Genomic DNA, 14,075 nt, shown 5'->3' on the forward strand with positions numbered 1-14,075 from the left:
TGTAAAACATGGATAAGGTTGTAGGCCTGGGATAGAGCTTGAAACCCTTAGGTAAAGTTGATTCGGAAAAACATCACCTCCCAATCACAGTACCACCTTACTTTGACACCAATTATTAAGCCCATGAGAAATCTTTTGCCCTCGACTTGCTTTAATGCATTGATCAGATTAAGGATGAGAAAGGGTCGAATCGTACCTAGAATGGCCTCTAGATCTTAATATCAGTCCGACATGTTTGAGTTATCTTGTTTGTTGATAACACTTTCAGAAGAATTCATCTGAGTGTTGTTATGAAAAGTTGAGCACGACTCAGATTCCGTTTGTTCTTTCATCTTGCCCTATTCTAGGTTTGAGGATTTTAATGGTTGCAACGTGTCGCAAAGACGGGGCTTCCTTCTTAATCTGAATTGCTAGTCTGTCCTTCATGAATCTTAAACGAAAGTTTGTTAGGGCCTTGGTTGCTTGCATGCGGGTTGGAAAACACTTTTAAAATCCCTTTGTTAGACCTTATGCATTAGACATGAGGGTTTCCGATCAAACTACACTTAGCTACTTGGCTAAGGCACTTTCGCGTATTAGAGCACCACTCGAATGAAATTCTTCTTGACAATTTTCTAGTATGGATGCCTCCTTTGAAGCTTTTCAAACATGTGGTGTCGCAAAATATACTAGACTTAGTACGTTAGTCCGAAATGGAAGTAATCGTACTCAGGGTTGATGTTTAGAGCCACCCTCTGATGGTTTTCCAAATCACCTTTTCAATTATTCCATCAAATAACATAGATCTTAGGTTTGAATACAATAAACCACAACCCTTAGGTTTTATAAACTTCCTGGAGGCTGGATGATGCATTAGACTTCCAAGTCAAAGAGCTATGTCCCAATGTCTGTAGGCCACTTATCGTAACTGCACTTAATACCGCTCGAGCCTCCTAAGCTGCTAACCGAATGCTACGAAGTGGGCTAAAAAAGACTTCTCTGACACTGCCACTTTGAATTTTTTAACTTGCAATTATGCGAATTTTAAAGTTGTGTGTTATTTTCAAATTAGGTTTTTCATGCACTGCAATGAATAATGTAAGCAAGAACAAAGAAATGCGAGCGAGGATCTGCAAACATCATTCCCATCCTTGGGTCTTCTTTCCTGGATATGTATTTACTCACGTATATAATTAAATATTCAAAAGTACTTGTCTCTTAGAGAGCTACCATGGTTTGGACCAAGGTTGTTCACTCGTCGAATAGGTCTTCGAGTTGTTTTCCTCGTTTATCTTTGAAGTTGCCTTTGAGAATCCTAAAAGATATTTAGGAATAGATATTGCATCCTCTTAGGAGTGTGACTGCTTGCGGCGCATGCCAACCCTAACTTGTAGGAACTTCAAGAATACAGGAAAACTAGTTGATTTCATACCAAATCAGGTTTCCCTTTCTTGCGCAATAAGCATAGTCAATCTCAATGAGGCTCCAAAACAACATGATGTTAATATCACTACTTCATTTGTACAACTTTGAGGTGGAAGTTGTTTGTCTATGATTGGACTGCGAAGGCGCACTTACTTCAATCCACCCTACTACGAATAGTTTTAGAGTAAGCTGGAGTAATGTTGCATTTAAACTTATTCATGTGTGGGAATCTAAAATTCATAGAAGCCACGTGTCATATGAGATTCGAAATCATAAAATTTTGTCTTATTTTTCCATATGGTATGTACCCTTTTCTTCTCCATTACAAGCTAGCAGTGGAGGAGGACAATGGTGGAGCCGTCATGTAGTGCATTGCGGGGTGACTTTTGTTTTTAGCTCATTGGAGCAGACTTGCATTGGTTGGAACCCTTAGGTTAATTGTTAACTTGATCATAATTAGGTGTACCGTGAACTCATAGGTTGTTGCAACACATTGTACGTCATTTGATATGAGTTCGGAGGAAGAACTTGAGGAGTTTCGTAGAAAATTTTAGCTTATGCTATGAGTAGTAAAATGACAATAACATTTTCCACGTAGCTCAAAATTTCATTTAATAAAATTCTAAAGAAAGATAACATCCATATCTTTATGATAGTGTAACTTAGTTCGTTTTGAGTAAAAGCAATTTAGCCTGTCAAATTAGCAATGCTGCTGTGATGTTTTGGTTGGGCTGGCTTGTTCTTCAACTGTTTTGCGTGCCAAATTTTAGATCATTCTGTCTTTTGGAAAATTCTGGAACAATAATTGCATTATAGCTCTACTTCTTATCTTTCCAAGCATATGTGGCATATCACTGTGAAAAACTATGAAGACGTCGAAATCTTCGTTTACCCACTGCTGTGTAGTTCTAACGGGAATGCAAAGTATATGAAAGTAGGGATCGTTTTAGGCCGGGGATTAGGAGGGATGCTAATCTACACTTAATTAACTCAAAAACAGAAAACTAGACTCAAACAACTCAAAACAAGTTGAACTGACTCAATTAACACAAAACTAAGTTAAGTTGACTCAAAACAGGAACTAGAGAGAAGTTTGGACGAAAATTAAACTAAAAAGACTCAAAATACTAAATGGGGGTTGTTTTGACGAATTTTAACTAAACTAAGTAAGTTGCAGAAACAAACTAAAGGTTGCACATAATTGGGTGAATTAAAGGGTGAAAGCCTAGAGGGACCTTCTCCACACATGACACATATGCATACAAATTGATTTCCAGTTATTATTTCTATAAACCATGAATGACAATGCTCCAAATTAATTGTGAATAGCACTAATTAACTCTCAGATTTTTCTAAATTCTTCGAATTGGACTCAGCGACGCAATCAAATTATTCTTATCAAGTTCCCTATATGAACTGCATAATAGAGATACATATCAAAGATCATTAAGTTCTATGAAAATCATAAGCATTGATAAGGCATTCGTAACTATGAACTACATGATACTTCTGTCATGGATTTTCTTAACACAATGATGACTAGTGACTTCCACTACCTATAAATATAAGTTCATAACTATTAGGTGAAATTCCCTTATATTTTAGCATCAGATTCATGCATGCAAACTAAGTGTGCACCCTCAATCAACATACAAGAATAAGTTATCAATCAAATAGATAAGTAAATCGCATTCATGTTTTACGAAACAATAACTGGAGGAAATCAATTCATATCACATATATGTTCATGGCTTTGAATTCACCTCTAACTAAAACGAAATTAGTTCCACATGTTTGCAATTAAATAAAACCAATCTAATTTAAACATTGAACTAAAACTAAGGATAGAAAGAACCCAAAAATGCTCCAGCACTCCAATGGTCTTGGATAGCAGGTCATGGCTCAAAATTCTTTCTCTCATTCCTTCCTTACAAAGCTGCGGCACAAAGTTATTTTTCTGATTTTCTCTCTAAGGCTTTCTCCTCTTTTGTGCGGCATAAATGTGGATATATAGGGCTAGGGTTCACGGCACCAATCCTTGGAGGACAAGGATAGGGCATGGCACAAGTCCAGAAGGAAAAAGAGTAAGGTTAGGTGCGGCACAGATTTAGGCTTTTAGAAAGGGGGTATTGTGACAGGTTTCTAGAAGGACAAGGGATAAGGTATGCGGCAATAATCTAGGGCAGATGATAAGGCTTCTAGAACCAGATATTTAGGTGATTTAATGTGAAATTGATTCCCCTTTGCAGCTAGAATTAAGGTAGGAAAAGATTAGGATATGATAAGATAAGATAAGGTTGGATAAGATTTGGATAAGATAAGATAGTTTGGATAATGTTTACTTCTTCTTAGTTGATTCTTTATCTTCAATGTCTTGAATTAATTCTTCCAGATGTTAAGCACATTCCTAGCCTCTTTTGATCTTCAAAAACGTCCATCCACCTTGCTCCATACATATGCTATCCATTCCAAGCCCAAAACTGCTCTAAAATGCTCCAAATAGCCTTTTCTTGCCAACTTTGCCATTTGGACCTACAAACACACGAAAATGGCTTAAAACACTCTAATAAATAGAAACTAACTAAGTAAATGTGAGGAAATAAGCTAACAAAATCTCATAACTATGCTCCTATCATAAACTTTTGGAAAATTTGACAAAATGATCGTTATCATCTTAGTTTTTGTCTCCAATTGGCCTTGTGTTAGCTTTCTGTTCAAAATTATTCAAGTACGCAAAATGGGTTTCAGGCGCATTACATTGCCCTAGAGCTTTATGAGCATTTGCCCTAGTCGTAGTGTTTGAAGGATTTAGGTAAAGCTGATTGCAAACTTTAAATGAAAGGTCTACAAGTCGTACTTGCGATGAGGTGTTGGTCCGCACCTAGCCAAATCTGCCTTCACTTCCTGGGTCGGAAGCTTTTCATGAACCAAGTCCAGTTTTGCTGTTTTTGGAATAAACCAAGTGCAGTTACATTATTTGGTGCCTTGTGTGCTAAGCGAATCTTTCCAAACTAAGCACTTAGTCAAAGCTCACGTCGCGAATAACACCTTGTTTTGATCGGATTGAGGATTTCTTTTGTATATACAAGCTTCGAGACTGCTAGGCGATGTTGCTTTGCGCTTCAAATGAGATGCCCTCAATTTCTTATGCTTTGTGTTGGACGCAGAATTGTGGAGCTATGTTGCAGAATCATCATGATCCGTTGTTTAGTTTGAAGCTCCGATAAAACTTGAGGCAAAATTTTGGAATTGAACTTTATGCTTTTTATAGGGGTGACTTGCCCACAGTGATTTCTTTCTATGTTTGGACTTTACTGCACTTGTTAAACCAGTTGTGTTGTTACTAGAGTTAGTGGCTTCACCAGAATGGTGTTGGACTGAGTTAGTCCAACATTGTAGGATATGAAAAGAAAAGGGGATATGCGATTAACACATATCCCTTTTGCAAACTAGTCCTTGATCATGGATAATAGTAGCAACAAATCCATTAAAAAAGAAGTATTCTTTGTGCGAGTCATCGGAATTGGTGGTTGTTACGACTTGCGAGAGATCTGTTATTTGGAGCATCAACCAAAACTCCATCTTCAGGATTTTCTAGTTTTGATAGTCACTCATGGCAGATGTTGCTAACTGGGGGAGAATGAGTTCACCCCTTAATGAAAGTACCAATTATTGGAACCAAATTTGTGTACATCTGTGGATAGAGGTGAAATACAGTTGAAAATGCCCATGATTTCTAGCGATTAGAAAATGATGTTGATTGGGGGAGTGGATGAATCTGAGAATGACTGCCTACATATCTCCTAGAAGGAGAATCAAACCATGAGTGTAGTTTTAAGAAAGAATGGTTTGATGTGTGCAACATCATGAACCATCCTTCACAAATAGCCTATGTGTATACAGACGGTGGTGTGTATGCAAGATAAGCCCTTGTTAGGCACAGAGAGAATATATGTGTAGTAGTCTTGTAAAGATGACAAAGAATCATCCCCCAATAAAATACATGTGTTACAGTATTTATATAGATCTTGAGAGTCCTTGCACGGAAAGATATCCTAATTAAGAAGATGAGTTATACATGGACATGCCTATGCATATATAGACGGCAGCGTGTATGCAAGATAAGCCTTTGTTAGGCACATAGAGAATATATGTGTAGTAGTCTTGTAAAGAAGATGAAGAATCATCCCCCAATAAATACCTATGCTATAGTGTTTATACAGATCTTGAGAGTCCTTGTAGGGAAATATATCCTAATTAAATCGAGAGACTATCTAGGAGAGAATCTAAGATAAGATATTTATTCTCCTAGGATTATGATTACGTTGCTTAATCTTCAAGATATCCAAATTTGACTTGAATTAGAGTTTTCTTACATGAGAGACAAGTTATTATCTTCAATGGGCTTAAGCGTAGTCTATTAGACTACACTCCATGGCAACAGGCATTCCAATCATTCTTGCCACCCAAGGTGTCACGTGTCATGATCCCAAAAAATCATGATACACGATGAATAATTTTTTTCTGTTTTTAATATTCTTTGTCCGGAGTTCAAATTTTTCTCTTTTTCAGTCTGGCTAGGAGTAGTAATAAAAAATTTTGAAAAAAGTGCAAACCCTTACTTTTAAGCGTGTTGTGCTCATGTTGACTGCTCAACTCCCTTGACATATTGTTTTCAAAACCTACGCATTAATTTTAGGGCTATCGTTATATTGATCATTGAATTAGTTAGTCATTCAAATATATAATATGGAAGGAAAGAGTTGTTATCTGGCTTTCGTAAATGGAATACTCCATCTCTAATTTATAATTCTTATATTCGGGAAGGTTGCTTAATTTTTAAACTGCGTTGGAAACATAGGGACGTGGAGCAAAACGCATGAGTAATCTGCTTTAGTGCCATGAAAGAATATGATGGCTTTCGCACATCAAACATACACTTTTTCTTTTTTCTTTTTATGAAAGGAATATATACGTATACTCTTTATACGTTACACTACTGAAATATGATTAAGGAGAAAAGAAAAACATATATTGCATACCAATATTGTAATCAACACATCGATAACGAAGGCGGCTGTTGCTCTCTTCAATATTGCATGATAGAAAGTGGTGGTGGCTGAAGAGTTGATGAAAAAAAGAAACCAGTAGTGACAGTTACTTGATAGGACTTCACAAATCTAACAGCATATTTGATGGCACACGTCAAAGAAATCAAATGAAAACACCACAAAGAATCGCATCAACCAACAGTACGAGAATATGGTGTTTGATAACAAGACTTAAGTCGGATACCACAACAAGGGACTTTTCCAAGTTGCAATTTGTTTTTATTTCTTGTGCCCTCTCCTTCACAACTTTCTTCAAAGCGATAAACCTCTCAGGGCCATTGATTTTGGATTGGGAAAGGGTTACCAGACTACTAGTCCAAGTGCACCCTATTACTGTAAAATCTTTTTATGGTTATAAAATTACAATGTTCGACAACAAACCAATTGTATTACTTAACATAAAGGATAGTTAAAAACTATTATTTTTTAATTTAATTATCCTTAACAAAAATTGTATTGGTACAAAGTATTACATTAACATTTAACATATGCCAATGAAATGTATTATTCAATCATCCAAATGAGCAACAAAGTCGTTTACACTTTAACTGAAGAATGAATCATTGATGCAATTAGGCAAGAAAGGAAAGGAGATAATCATAAGGATGTCAGTACCGAAATATCAAATTTTTTGCTAAAAAACTATAAACATGCTTGAGAAATTTGAAACACTATTAGAAAAACAAAGTGTCCATGTTGGCTACCTATTACGTACCCGCAAGATCAAAGATGTATCATTAACTCTATAATAACAAATCATTGTCTCAAATAACTTTAGAGGAATATAGATTATTTCATCTTAAATTATTATTGTGACAGTGTATATTTTTGAACTTATTAACAATTATTACTATGCAAGTTAATTTATTAAGTTGAGACTCAAAAAATTATAACTTATTGCAATGTTAAGTTTATCTCCAGACCACAAAAAATATTTCTAAAAACGAGAGACAAAGTCGAAAGTCTTTTTTTTTTGGGTAAAGCACATGAAATTCGGTTAGAAAAAGCGCTTTTCATACAGCCAAAAGTACTTCAAAAATGTTTCACAAAACAGTTTTCATGTTCATGAGTTAGAAAAGCACATAGAATAATTAAAAGTGCATGTGTTCTTGTTTCAAGAAGCGGTAGTTCAAAACTTTTAGTGGCCTTCCAAAAAGTACTTGAAAAATATTTCGACATGCTTCGATTAAAAGCACTTTCACGTTCATGAGCAAAATTACTTTTTAAAAAGAAGCATTCCAAATGGAAATCTTTAGAAAGTAAAACTGACACACTCCGATCAAAAATCAAGGCGTGCTGGCCGTCACGTGAATGTGACGTAGCCATGTGCATAGTGCGGAAGCAATAATAATAAAACAATTACGAATAAATAAAAACCAAACTACTAGAAAAACTAGTTAAAGTAACACACTAGTGTGAGACTAAGTTTGATAAACATAATCAGAGCATAAAAAGCCTAAGTGCAGTCCAGTAGGACGAATACTAATTATACAACACCCAAAGGTGATCTTACGTTGGTGATAATCTGTCAGGGATGCCGTGAATTCCTCGTAAGCCACCAAAAGAGCGCTCTAAACTAGAACCTGGAGGGGCGCAAAACAGAAAGTGTGAGTGGGCAAAAACAAAGCTTTTCAAAATCATTTCAATTATCAAAGGTCGTAACCCCTCGCCGTAAAACCTGTTTAATTTCCCAGAAAATAGAATATATACATATATCGAAACCATACTCGAATTAGCAAAATCCACATATATGCCATGTCAAATATCTCAACATAAGATATAAGTAACCCAGGTAATATCAATCAACTCAAATGACAACTCAGCCGGAGTCACCTAACGTGACCTGTACGGCTGAATCTAGAGCTCAAATCCACATCTCAACAACTCTACCTGCACACGAGTCGGAACCACCTAGAGTGGTCTGTACGACAGGACTGGGTGTAAATAAATACCCTCAAGTGCTACGATCACGTGAAGACTGTGCAAATAATCGCGGGTCACCTACGAGTCGGAACCATTTATAGTGGTTTGTACAATAGGACTGTGCACCTAACTTAGATCCAAGATGAGCATGTGGTGCGGGAGGTGAACATCATGTGAAGGATTGTGTCCTAACTCTAGGCGGGAGCACTAGCACCGGGGTGCAGGCTTATGAGCTCTCAATGCATCTCACATAATCAATAAATCACAACCATAAACTATAAACTTACATGTGCATCCGCAGCACCAAACATACATATATGCAACTACAAATGTATAAATAAATAGGCAGACCCTTTGCATGGCATTTTAAAACATATAAACATTCAATTTCATTTTCTGGGAAAACTCTCAAGTATATAGGTATATACGGAAAACCAAAAGCCCACTCACTGGTATATGAAGGGGTTGTAACCCCTGAGCCTTAAGTGACTGCGCTCGTCCTCAGGATAGGTCTCACCTATATGTGAAACAACTACAAAAACATCAATTTAAAGCACATAACCAAAACTAGGTAATAACTTCTCATACAATGCTCAAATGGGGGTGTTTGAATATACCAACGTGATCTTCTCAACCTCACGAATATCCCCATATTTTAAAAATAATTTTATAACAACCCACGCGCTGGCCAAGGCATGGCCACACGAGCCACCCACGCGCAGGCACGTGTCTGGCACACTGATGGCGGTAGTTAACGCCGTTAGGAATATTCCGTCCAAAAGCAAGCATATTCTGTTAAAACTAACCTGACGCCGTTAACTTCCGTTATGAATATTCTGTTAAGGTTAACAAAATATTCCCCTTTCTTCTCTGGCTAGTCGCCGGACTCCGTCGCCGTCACCGGAAACTGGGAAAAACTTCCATTCGTCATATCTAACTCATTTCTCAACCAAAATTCACGAATTTTATGTCAAAATGAAGGTTAGGACAAGGGAAAGAGGGTTATACCACTTTGAAGCACCAAAAATGCCAGAATCTCGCCGGAGAAATCTCACAAAATCCGGCCAACTTTAGAACTTGCTATTGCGACGTCCAAAATCCTTCAAACTTGTTCCCCGAGCTTCGTGAGAAGGTTCTAAAGCTCCCTATAACCTTAAAACTCCTAAAAACCTCACAATAATTAGTGCATGAACAATGCATGAAATCTGGGGTTAGGGTTCTCGAGGTTTTTGAAGGTTTCAAGTCTCACAAATGGTATATATGAACTCAGAAGCTTGCAAGAAGTTCGAATCTTACCTTCTAGACGTCGATCCGTGCGTGTATGGTTGGTTTTGAAGTTCGTCCGTACAATGGTAAAGGAATGGAAGAAATCCGAGAGAGAGAGGAATGAGGGAGGGTCCATGGGTTGGTTTAGGTGTGTGTGGGTGTGTGTGTGTGGTCTTGATGGTAGTCAACCCAAACAAAAGAAAATAAATCACCCAAGGCACCAACTAACGTCCAAGGGCAAAATCATCATTTCATGCCAACGTTACAATTATTTCGAGATGGGCTGTCACAAAAGCCAAGTCCAAAAATTTCGTCTATATTATCTCTCTTGTCATCTCTACGTGGAAATTAAAATTTGCTAGTCTACAACACGCTTGTTTTTTTCTTTTTCTTATTTCTCCTTATCACATGAAAAGACTAAAATTAAAGTAAAAGTCCTTGATCAATACCACGAGCTTAATTTTCATCTCAAAATTATACTAATAGTTTCTTCTGTTCATGAATTATGTCATTCTTTGCACTGGTAGTCATTTTCATTAACTCCATCAACTTTTTTGTCAAGTTGATGACAAAAAAAGAGAAAGACTTGTCTCCGCAAGGACTTAGGTGGAAATTCTCATTAAATACCTCATGATCTATTCACATAACTTTATCTTATGATCTAAAGATTGACTAAACACAAGCATGAAATTCTTTGAATAGACCAAAAAGTATTTTAAGAAGGAACTCCTTAACCTTAAGGAGCCAAGCTTTGTCATTTTCAAATAATTAATTTTTTGTATAAAAAGACCACTATACCCTTCAATTTGACTGAAAAGAAGACAGATTTGACAGAAAGACCACTCATGCAACACAAAGTTAAGTTGGAGGACATGAGAAACTAATATGAGTGTTTAGGGACAAAAACTAACATGTGTAAAGTTCAAGAATCTTTGCTATCACGCACCCCATGAAAAAAAATCAATATATTTTAACTTTTTTCGTCAATATAACATATGATTGATTTTAGGATAAAAACCGATGCACGAAATTTCTCTCCCATTTCATAAGTTCCAATCCTTTTCACAACATCATTTTCCATCGTCACTAGTGTTGAATCCAAGAAATATTATTAGGGGTTAGTAAGAATGGCGTGTTTGGCGCGCAAATTCTTTTGGACAGAACATCATGTGAATTGGTATTTTATAGCCTTGCTAGGCCTAAGGCCATTTGCCAACTGATATTACAGACTTGTCAATTGCTGCAAACTTTCGAAGCAAGCATGTAGACTGACGTTAATAGTTTTTTTGTGAGCTGACGATAGATGCCCATAGCAATGCATACAAGGGCATGAGGCTAGCAGTTACCTTGCCTAATGCCCATAGAGGCATTTGTCGAGCAAATGGACGACAACTTTTAAGGGCATTTCAAATTTTTAAATGGCAACACCTAGCTTTTCCATGAAAAAATTCTAAGCTTGGGGATGTCGATTGAGCCCACATTACCCAAAGATGGATCCGCACTAATCTTCACTGCCCCATTTATCACCGAAGTTGAGATTTCATTTTCAAGGTCATTTTCAAGGATTCTATAATGCTGTTGGGTATGTATGTATGTAAGCAATGCTATCTCTTGTTTCACGCATCAAACCAAATCCAGCGCACAAAAACTACATCACATTCAGAGAAAACATTTTCTAGAGGAAATAGAAAATTTCCCGGAAACTATTTTTGGTCCAAACCAGATCGGTAGTTTTTTACACTAATCAATAATTCCCAGTGCAAGTGGACCTAGCCTAGGCCATTTAAAAAACGTGTGCAAAATGTTTTGTATGCAGCCACGTCAGGTTAGCACATCTCCGACGTAGGGAGAATCGTACAAACCGTAAAGCCAAAATGCAACGGAGGCATGGCATCATTACACAAGAAACAATGGTTCAGAAAAATCAAGAAAATAAATGTCTACTTTGATCTGTTTCAGGAAATTTGTGGTTCTCCTTTGCATTATTAACATAAAGAAAAACCACCTAGGAAATAGTAGTTCGACTGAGCTAATATAGCATGCAGAGTATTGTTATTTTTACTGGAGAAACTTTGGATGCGTTCCCTAAATACTAATATTCTTTAACTAAAATCTTTGTGGTTTTCATTTTTTGATCAAAGTTTCTGACATTAATTAATGTAATAATGTATTTATAATATTTTAAAATTAAAAATAAAATTTGTAGTTATTTATATTAATGAGATTTTATATAAAATCCATAATTTATGGGATTAAAAAAATATTAAAGATAAATTATACTCTCCAATATACCGGGTATATATATATATTGGTATTGACACGCCACGACCTAAATCGAGGCATGCTGGCCGTCACGTGATGGTAACGAGCCATGTGCGCAGTGCGGAAGTGATAGTGATATGAAGATGTGAGAAATAAAAAACCAATTAACTAATGCACACAAGACAAGTAAATAAGTGCGGGAAGAAGTGTTAGAGTGTAGATACACATAATTAGAGCGTAGGTGCCAAGGTACAGTCCAGTAGGCTGAATACTAATTATACAGGGTATGAAAGAAAACCCTATATTGATGGATGTCTGTCAGAACCGCCGTAGAGTCCTCGTGAGCCACCAACACGCACTTCTATCTAGAACCTGGAGTGGCACAAAACAGAAAACGTGAGTGGGCAAAAACAAAGCTTTTCAAAACCATTTCTCTTTCCAAAAGTAATAACCCCTCACCGTAAAACCCGTATAGTTTCCCAGAAAATAAAAATACATACGTATATAAAAATCACGCTCGAGAGTAGTGAAAATCAAATATATGCCATGTTAAGTATCCCAGTATGGAAATAAGTAGCTAGTTGAAATAAATCAATGTAAAATGATATGTCAGCCGGAGTCATCTAACATGACCTATACGGCTGAACTTATAGCTCATCAGATATGCCTGCACACGAGTCGGAACCGCCTATTGTGGTCTGTATGACAGGGCTGGGTACAAATAAGTACGTTCAAGTGCTACGATCACGTGAAGGCTGTGTGAATAATTGCGGGTCATCTATAAGTCGGAACCACCTAATGTGGTCTATACTACAGGGTTGTGCACCAAACTTGGATCCAAGGTAAGCGTGCGGTGCGGGACGTGAACATCACGTAAAGGACTGTGCCCTGGTCACGGGTGGGAGCACTAGCATCGGGGTGCAGGATAATGAGCTCTAAATGTATCTACGTATAACCACAAACAATGCATCCAATATCACCAATATATACTCACCTGAAGCTTACCTGGACATCTGCAGCGTCAAGCAACAATATACATATCTATACTAATGCATACTCTAAAGCATAATGGAATTGAAATGGCATTTAAAATTGTGACTCCATTTAAAACAAATTTTTGAGAAAACGCAAAGCATATATACGTATATATAAAAAACCAAAAGCCCACTCACTGGTATGTAACTGGATCGTAACCCCCGAGTCTCGCTTGACTGTGCTTGTCCTTTGGAAACGTCTCACCTATATGTGAAACCATTATTTTAACATTAATTTTAAGTACATGACCAAAACCGTGGAATAAATTCTCATACGTTGCTCAATTGGGGTGTTTGAATATAGCATCGTGGCCTACTCAATACCATGAGCATCCCCATATTTTTAGAATAATTTTCTGACGTCCCACGCGCCCTCACGCGCCGGCCACACGTAAGCACACGGACAGAATTTTAAATGCCGTTCGGGAATATTCCACTAAATAATAGAATATTTTGTTAACTCTACCTAACGCCGTTAGTATATTCCGTCAAAGTTGATGGAATATTCCCTTTCCTTCTCCAGTGGTTCGCCGGATTCCGACGCCAATCATCGATTTGTCGTTGGAAACTGGAAAAATTTCAAATTTAAATATCTCACTCAAATCTCAACCAAACTTCACAAACTTTACATGGATTTGAAGCCCTAAACGAGTAGAACATGTTCTTACCACTTTGAAGTCCTAAAACCAATGGGAAATAGTCAGAAAATCCTTTGATATTCCGGTCAAAACTGTAACTTGAGGAATTGACCTATCCTGATGTCCAAAACCTTCCAAAACTTCTCTATGATCTATGTGAAGTTGTTTTAAGACTCCCTTGAGCCTTGAAACTCCGTAAAACGTCCATGATCATTATGCAGTAGCAGAGCACCTCGCCGGAGCTCGCGAGTTCCCGGGTTTCCGAGGTTCTTTCACAAAACTAAGGGTATGATTAGGTTCCTAACCTTGTAAGGAAATCGAAAGTGACCACCACTAGTTCGATATGTACAAGATGAAGATGGTTAGGTGTGTGTGTGTACGGACTGTATGGACGAAGGAAAGATCTAGAGAAAGGGTGAGGGTATGTACGTGTGTGC

This window comes from Pyrus communis, chromosome 1 (assembly GCF_963583255.1).
Source record: "Pyrus communis chromosome 1, drPyrComm1.1, whole genome shotgun sequence".
Taxonomy (NCBI): Eukaryota; Viridiplantae; Streptophyta; class Magnoliopsida; order Rosales; family Rosaceae; genus Pyrus; species Pyrus communis.